Source organism: Dasypus novemcinctus, unplaced genomic scaffold (assembly GCF_030445035.2).
Source record: "Dasypus novemcinctus isolate mDasNov1 unplaced genomic scaffold, mDasNov1.1.hap2 scaffold_133, whole genome shotgun sequence".
NCBI classification, from domain to species: domain Eukaryota; kingdom Metazoa; phylum Chordata; class Mammalia; order Cingulata; family Dasypodidae; genus Dasypus; species Dasypus novemcinctus.
The window spans coordinates 798,859-807,336 of NW_026688152.1; positions in this window are offsets into that span (position 1 = coordinate 798,859).

The following is an 8,478-nucleotide window of genomic DNA, read 5'->3' on the forward strand; positions in this document are numbered from 1 at the left end:
GCAGTAGTCATCCCTGGGTATTGCCAACTCTCTAGGATGTAATGGACTAAGATGCTGGCCTCCCTCTAGATGCATGAGTACAACTGAGATGCAAGCAATCTCTATGTCAACAATGAGAAAATGCTGTGGGGGATGGGCAGAGATGAGGAAGTGGATCCTAGGAAGATTAAGGAAACTACCCTGGCTGCTGGCCACCTGTACACACCCAAGCCACCGCTCCACCATGTCTCAAGGGTTTGAAATGACTGCCAAGGGGAGTTTCAGACCCTTTGTGGGAACTGCACCAAGTCCAGGCTGTTTTCAGGTCAAAAGTTGGTTTAACATAGAATCACCCTGTCATTGGTTAAAATGGAACTTTCAAAATGAGGTCTTTTCCTGAAAGTAAAATACATTAATTAAAAGACAAGATATGGGCAAAAGACAGGGGAGCTTCACATGGCTTGGTTAATGTATCTATTCAAAGATGGGGGCATTATAGATTCAGTTGTCTCCTGTGGAAGCTAACCACTGAGCTCCTGGCTGCAAACTATCTTTTAAACAAGTCAGTTTCATTGATACATATTAATAAAGCTTACAGTTTATCCAAAGTACACAATTTGATACAATCACACAGTTGTACATTCATCACTTCAATCATTATCAGAGCATTTTCTTTAGTTCAATTATAATAAACAAAAAAAGAGAAAAAAGAAATTTACCTCTCAATCTGTTTCACCAGCTGTACATAGCTGCTACTTATGGTTATTCCTGTGCAATTATTTATTATGCAGTTTTCTTGACATATTTAAATAACATATGATCTATCCAAATGGATTTTAGTATAAAAAATTTTGTGCATTCATCACCAAAAAAATTTTAGAACAATTTCATTACTCCAGGAAGAAAACCCCCTCCCCTTTAGCAGTTCTTCCCCAGGCCTGCAAAAATGCTAATCTAATTTCAGCCCTACAAATTGATTTATATTTATGCTTTATAGAAATAGAACCATACAACATGTAATACTTTGTCAGTTTTCTTTCACTTAGCATACATTTTCCCCCCTGCTAGTAACATCTTGCAGTATTAACATTTGTAAAAGAAAGAAATAAAAAGAAACAAAAATAACATACATTTGTTCAGTTTCAGAGAAGTACAGCCCCATATATGTAATTTTACCCACATCCTATTTCACATGTGGTTTTCCTATGCTATACAGTCCCATGTTCTATATTTTTTAGCTTTCCTTTTAGTAATACATATGACCTTAAATGTTCCCTTTAAACCACTTTCATACTGCACATAATAGTACTGCTAGTTATAAACATTATATTGGGCTTTGAACTTTTCTATTCATCTCCAATTAACATACATCCTTCTTAACAATTCTGTACAAGTTAATCCTCAGCTTTTCATTCTCTAACTCCTTCTATTTTCTGGTAACCCATATTCAAGTTACTAAATCCACAAGATTACATGATCTATTGTTCATCATAGTACATTCATGTAGTATTTGGCCTTTTGTATCTGGCTTGCATCACTAACATAATGTACTCCAAGTTCATCCATATTGTTATATGCTTTGACTTTGTTTTTTACAGTTACATAATATTCCACCATGTGTATATAGCATAGCTGATGGACATCTGGGTTATTTCCAAACTTTGGCAATCATTAATAATGCCACTATGAACAGCGGTGTGCTGATGTCTGTTCATGTCACTGTTCTCAGTTCTTGTGGGTATATATGTAGTAATGACATTGTTGGGTAACATGGCCAAGTCTATATCCAAATTTGTTAGGACATGCCATTCCTCCACAGTGGCTATACCATTGTACAATCCCACCAACAGTGAATAAGCATTCCTATCTCTCCACATCCTCTCCAACATTCAGTTTTCCAATTTTTAAAAGAGTGGCCAAACTAATAAGTGAAATGATATTACATTGTACTTTTTCATTTGAATTTTCATAATTGCTTGTGAGGCTGAAAACTTTTTCATGTGTTTTTTCACAACTTGAACATCTATGGACAGTTGCCTTTTCAAATGTTGAACACATTTTTTAATTGGGTAGTTTGTCTTTTTATTGTTGAGTTGTATGACCTCTTTACATATCATGGATATTAAACCCTTACTGGATATGTGATTATCAAATGTTTTCATGGAATGTAGTCAGCTGACTTTTCAGCCTTTTGACAAAGTTCCTTGACATGCAAGTGTTTAATTTTGAGAAAGTCCTATTTATCTATTTGTTGAACCAAGAATCAAAGAATGGCAAGATGCAAGTCTCCTTCTGATCTCTACAAAAGAGAAATTGAGCACACAAGTACACTCACCATCCTAATCAGATGCCTAGACACCAGGAAAAAATTACAAGGCATACTAAGAAAATGGAAAAAATGGCCCAAGAAAAGGAATATATCAAAAGCCCAGAGGAGATGCAGGAATTCGGACAACCAGCCAATGAGATGCACACAAATTTCCAAAATCAAAGTAATAAGATGAAAGCCGATATGATTAAAGAGGTAAAAGACACCAAGAAGAAAGCAAGAACAAAGAATGTGAAAACCTGAAAAGTAACAGAGCTCATGGGAAAGTGATATCAAAGCCACATTAGAGGCATACAACAGCAGTCTTGAAATGATAGAATAAGTGACACAGCAAACAGAACAGTTGAAATGGAAGAGAGAAATGCTTATAGCAGGACAACCAAAAAAAAAAAAAAAAAAGAGATGAAGACAAATGCATCTACTCAGAGGCTGAGAGCATGAAAATGATAATTGTAACTGTAGCAAATGCCCAAAAAAGAAAAATCCCCTAAAAGACTGTTCATGAGGCAATAAATTCACTTTAGGTAAAGGAAAAACAACTGGCTACACCATCCCACTCATAGTCAGGATATGGATGAGGTGGTACTAACTTGGAGGGCATTGGAGGCATCAATGAAACAAGGTTTGCCCTGGGACATAGCCCTGTACCTAAATTTCAGTGAGAATAATGGGCAAAATGGTAGAAAATATCCACAACACTGTTCTGTTTTGGCCTGGAATCAGAAGCCCAGCATCTGCCATTTTCACTGAAGTGGCCCAGAAGGAGGGAATGGGAAACTGTGCCAGAAGGGCCAAAGAGAGAACACAAAGAACTACCAAGAGAAGAAAACTGAGGGGGCAGGGCTGGCCCATTAAGGAGAGCAATGTGGCTTTATCAAAGCAAAGCAGTGTGGATACAAATCAGAAGATATGATCTCTAAAGAAAAACTGCTGTTAGGGGCAGAAGGTGGTCCCTTTAATTGAGAGTAATGCCCTACTAAAAGCCAAAAAAGAGAAAGAGGGCTCTCATGTGGGAAAAGTTTCACCTGTTCTATTGTAGATGTTGCCGTATTGCAGATGTTGCAGTTATTCCCTATTTTAGATGATGTTGCAGTTCTGATAGCAAATAGCTACTCGGTAGTTTCCAAACAATATGATGCAGAAACTAGGGTCGAGGCTCTCAGTTCCAGAAGCTGTGAGTCCCCTGGCCCCATCTTTATCTCCTCTCTTGTTTTTCTCTTTTATTTAAGTTTTATTCCACCTTCCCTTTGAGTCAACCAATTGCTGAGCTGATCTCAGCAACTGGCACCCAACATGGGGCATGAAGGGAAGAAGGCTTACAGCAACTGGTGCCGAACAGGGACCCAAAGGGAAGAAGGATTGCCTCAAGTGAAATAAAAGTTAGCCAGTATCCATGTGGAATCTAAGCCCCCACTTGACATAGATGTGCAATGGACACAACCAATCCAATGTCCACAGAGAAAATGTAGAATGGGTGTGGGAAGGGTAGCCATGGTGGCTGCTGGGTTTGGGGAATGGGAGGAAGAGATGAGATGTGGAGGCATTTTTGGGACATGGAGTTGTCCTGGATGGGGCTTCACGTACAATTACAGGACATTGGAGATCCCCCCAGGGCCCACTGGATGGAAGGTGGGAGAGTGTGGGCTATGATGTGGACCATTGACTACGGGGTGCAGTGATGTTCAGAGATGTACTTACTGGGTGCAATGGATGTGTCGCAATGGTGGGGGGGGGAGTGTTGCAGTGGGGGAGTGGGGGTGGGGGCGGTGGGGTTGATTGGGACCTCGTATTTCTTGAATGTAATTTGTAAAAATAAATAATTTTAATAAAAAAAAAGAAAAAAAAGTTAGTGTAATGGCGCAGAGCCCTGAGTGATTTGGAAAGCCTTCAAAGTCCTCAAGGGTTTGCTTGTATTTCCCCAAGAGACAGAGAGCATCCTGTGTGGGTGCCAGATACACGGATGGAGCCGTGCCATGAATGCCAAGAGACGACGAAAGTTCCTGTGGAATCCAGAACCTTCGGTTATGCAGATGGAGAGACGGATGCTGGAAACTGCATGGCTGGGTCTCATTCTGAAGACTAGAAAGGCTCTACATCAAAGTATTTAAACTATAGAACTTGTTCAAGCATGGCATCATAAAGCAAGTACAGCTTGGGACAGAAAGAGATTAAGAAGAAAATTGAGAGGAGGAAAACTGGAAAAGAAATGTTAAATTATAAAAGGAAGCAATGAAGAAATTCTAGATTAATAGATTTGGAACTGCTTTTGTTTTTTCAATGTCAGTGTGTGTGTTGTATGTTTCAGTGTGTGTAATTGTTCAAAAAAGAAAAAGAGGTAAAAAGAAAAAAGAAAAATGAGAAAGGAAGGGAAAAAGAAAAAGGAAGGAAAAAAGAGAAAAGGGAAGAAAGAACAAGAAAGGAAAAGGAAGAAAAAAGAAAAAGGAAAAGAGAAAAAGAAAAAGAAGGATAAAATGAACAATATAAAAGTGAATATTGCAAAAGGTAAAAAGTTTGTGGGAATGCTAACTGAAATATTATAAGGTATATTTTTTCCTAAAATAAAATTGTTAATATGGAGATATGTGGGACAGAACTAGTATGCATAGAGGAAATTGTAAAAGTATCGTGGTAGCATTCAGTGAGATAATGTGTTTTGCAAAACTAAAACAAGCCTGAATGAATACAAAAAGTGCAAAAACTGTGCGAAAAGGTCAGCAATGGACTTTTGCAGTTCTTCAAGGTTTTTTGCCCTGGCGTGATGGCAATCAAACTAGCTGCATAGAAGAAACCTGTGGCTGTGACCCTACTAACATCAGGGACAATGGTATCTTAAGGGCCTGGAATAGGCAAAAAAATTGGGACAAGCTGTAGGGTCCCTGCTACTCTATCAAATTCTTAAATGTTGGGTAAGATAAAAGTATACTCTCTGCTATAATTGATAGAGTACAATGTTTTCTTATGTTAATAGAATTTGTATATTGTTGGAATACTAAAAACTCTTATCCCTAAGATGTGTTAATTAGGAAATGTCCTTCAGGGGAGTAGGAGGACCTCTGCAGTCTGCTTCAAAACATAGAGGGAGAAGATAGATATTGACTTAGCCTCTGAATTGGATGAGGCCCCAGGTCCAGTGAAGATGCTAACAGCACTATACAAACTGGGGAAGATGAGATGTTTTTGATCAAGCACTGGCCTATATAGCCTTGCTGGTGGGGAATATTAAGCCCATGAGTAATGAAAGTCTAGTCATTAAATGTCTTCTAGGTTGAAGTCTTATTGTTCATTGTTGCAGTTATGGATTATGTATAAAACGCTTGAATAGTAATCAGAAATTTAATAATGAAACATTTTGTACTTAGGTGATTTGATGAACTGTAAGTGATATATAAATGTACCTTGTTGAATGTATCGAGAAAAAATTTAATGAGTATTGCTCAAATGTAAAAGTGAAAATATCATACAGGAAGCTCTGTTCATCAGTAAAACATCATTTGCATAGACTTAGCAAAAACAAAAAGGGGGAAATGTGGGAAAAAGTTTCACCTGTTCTATTGTAGATGTTGCCTTATTGCAGATGTTCCCATTATTCCCTATTGTAGATGATGTTGCAGTTCTGATAGCAAACAGCTGCTCGGTAGTTTCCAAACAATACGATGTGGAAACTAGGGTCAAGGTTCTCAGTTCCAGAAGCTGTGAGTCCCCTGGTTCCATCTTTATCTCCTATCTTGTATCTTTCTCTGTCTTTTATTTCTTTCAGTTTTACACCACCTTCCCTTTGAGCCAACCTATCACTGATCTGATCTCAGCACTCTCAGAGCTGGAAAAGCATAGAATTCTGCAGAGTTGCCCAATGAGCCCTTGATGCACCCCAGAAAAGAGGAACATACGGGTTGCTAAGGCTTCCTTTTACATGGTACAGGTCAGTGAGGAAGACACTTCTGACTCTAATGAGTCAGATAGGAAGGATGCTTGCATCACTTGTACCCTGCTCTTACTCTCTTTAAAAGAATGCTTAGGGATGGAGCAAAGGATTCCAGGATCCCACTAGGGATCATAAGTCCTTTATTGGCATAGGATGGATGGGGAAAGGAGGGATGCACACCTTCATCAGTCTCTTAAGATACAGGTGCTCAAATGGCAAAAAAAATCCAGGTGTCTGCAGTGAAGTCAATATAGTGGATGACAAAAGTCATTTCTACTGATGGTATGACTTGGTTCATGGAGGAAACTTGTAAAACTAAATGAGATGAGTTTTGTCATAGAGAAAACCATTGTAGATAATCTGGATATGGCACAGCAATTCTCATGCATAATGTTGATTGTAGAGACACTTCTGCAAAGTGTTCAGATATCTGAATGGATTCCAGGCAGACCTAGGTACCTCACTATAGCAAAAAATGATCTAATAGGAACATTTCACCCCCCACAACAATGGGGTGAGAAGACGATGAAATGGAGAACTCAAAGAACAACAACATGAAGGCCATCTGGAAGAATAGCTGGGTGGCGACCCCATTTAAAGGTATTGGGGAACTGAACAGTGCAGTGTAAGGAAAACAAGGCATTGGAAAGTATGTTGGAGAATGCACAGCTTTGAGGGAATGGAGAACTAGGAAGTTCTCTCTTGAAGCTACAAAGACAAAACCCAATCGCAATATATCCAACTGCTTTCTACTTCTTGAATGGAATGCACTCCCCACAGCACTCCCCAGGGGTGGTTTCTGATCTGACTAAAGTGGTATTTACAGGCCACCTAATTTAAACTGGAGATTATATGGATGCCATCCTCCTGAAAACTGTACATTCTGAAAATGGGACACTCCCTATGTCTTCAATGTAATTTCATGTGCTTGCTTGATGTTATTTCTATGTTCTTGTTGGAAAAGCCTTTTTATAATAAAATACTAATGCATGGAATGACACACTAACAGATTCTGCTTTCTGGGGACTTCTCTAACCAATGAACCCACAATTCACATGACTGACATGTTTCATTATATTTAGTTTCATTTACAATTCCTTTTTAAAGTGTGAGGGCAATAGTAAATGATACTTCAAAAGGAGTATGTATATACCATAGACATTACTTCTAAAGTGTTTATGCATGACTGTTTTTAACCTTGCCAAAAGCACATCTTAGAATACTAAGGTAATAGATAAAAATCATAAATTTGTGTTCTAAATGTTTAACATTCAAAGTGATTTTCAGCTTGATGCAAGTCTTTTGTGTTTAGAACTGCAGAAAAACAAAAGTAAACTGTAACCTAACATAAAAGATTTTCAGCAACAAGATCTCTTGCTTGGATATATGCATATACTGATCCCTTGAATCAATTTCACTTTATATCCATCATTCAGTATACCTTTGTCATTTCACAGTTCTATATTGTTATCCCACTTAATTTAAATATTGAGACTTGTTCAAGCTCCTGACTATTTTCTGAATTGTATGCTAAATGGCCTATATAAAGCACTTTACTTTCCACTGAATGTTCTGATGGGAAATCCAGCTGAAGACTTTCCTAAATGACTTCAGGATTGTTACCTCAGCATAAGAATATTAATGCTCAGGAATGACTGGTCACTGAAGGCATGTCTTCACTTGTGGCACTTGTAAGAGTTGTATACAGTGTGAATTCTCACTTGCCTTCATATGTTAATGTATGAATAAATGATTTTGTGTGGTTTTTCATGAATACCATCTTCACTATAAATTATCTGGCACTCAATCAAGGGCTTTCATCTTGTAAAAAATGTTTCTCTATGAGTTGGAGCAGTGGATGAAGACTCCTCCAATTTCATTACATTTACGAGTTGTCTATTGTTGTATGTCTACACAATATCTTCTACAAGCTTTCCTACAAAGGTGGCATTTCTATCAATTTGCTCCAGGATGAACTGGCTTAAATTGATGGAGTAGGCAGAATGACTAAAGACTCTGAAAGATTGATCATAAACACAGTTTCTTCAATATTTGGGTTCTTTAGTATGTTTAAAGGTTAAGTTGAAGACTGAACTACATTCCATAATCAAAACATCTAAAGTATGAGTTCTCTCTTGTAATGTAAGATTAGAACACTGACCAAAGCCTTTCAGGTGTATGGCAGTCATAGGGTTCTTCTCTAGTTTCAGTTCTCTCATGTTGTCTAAGGTTACAAAATTACCCTAAA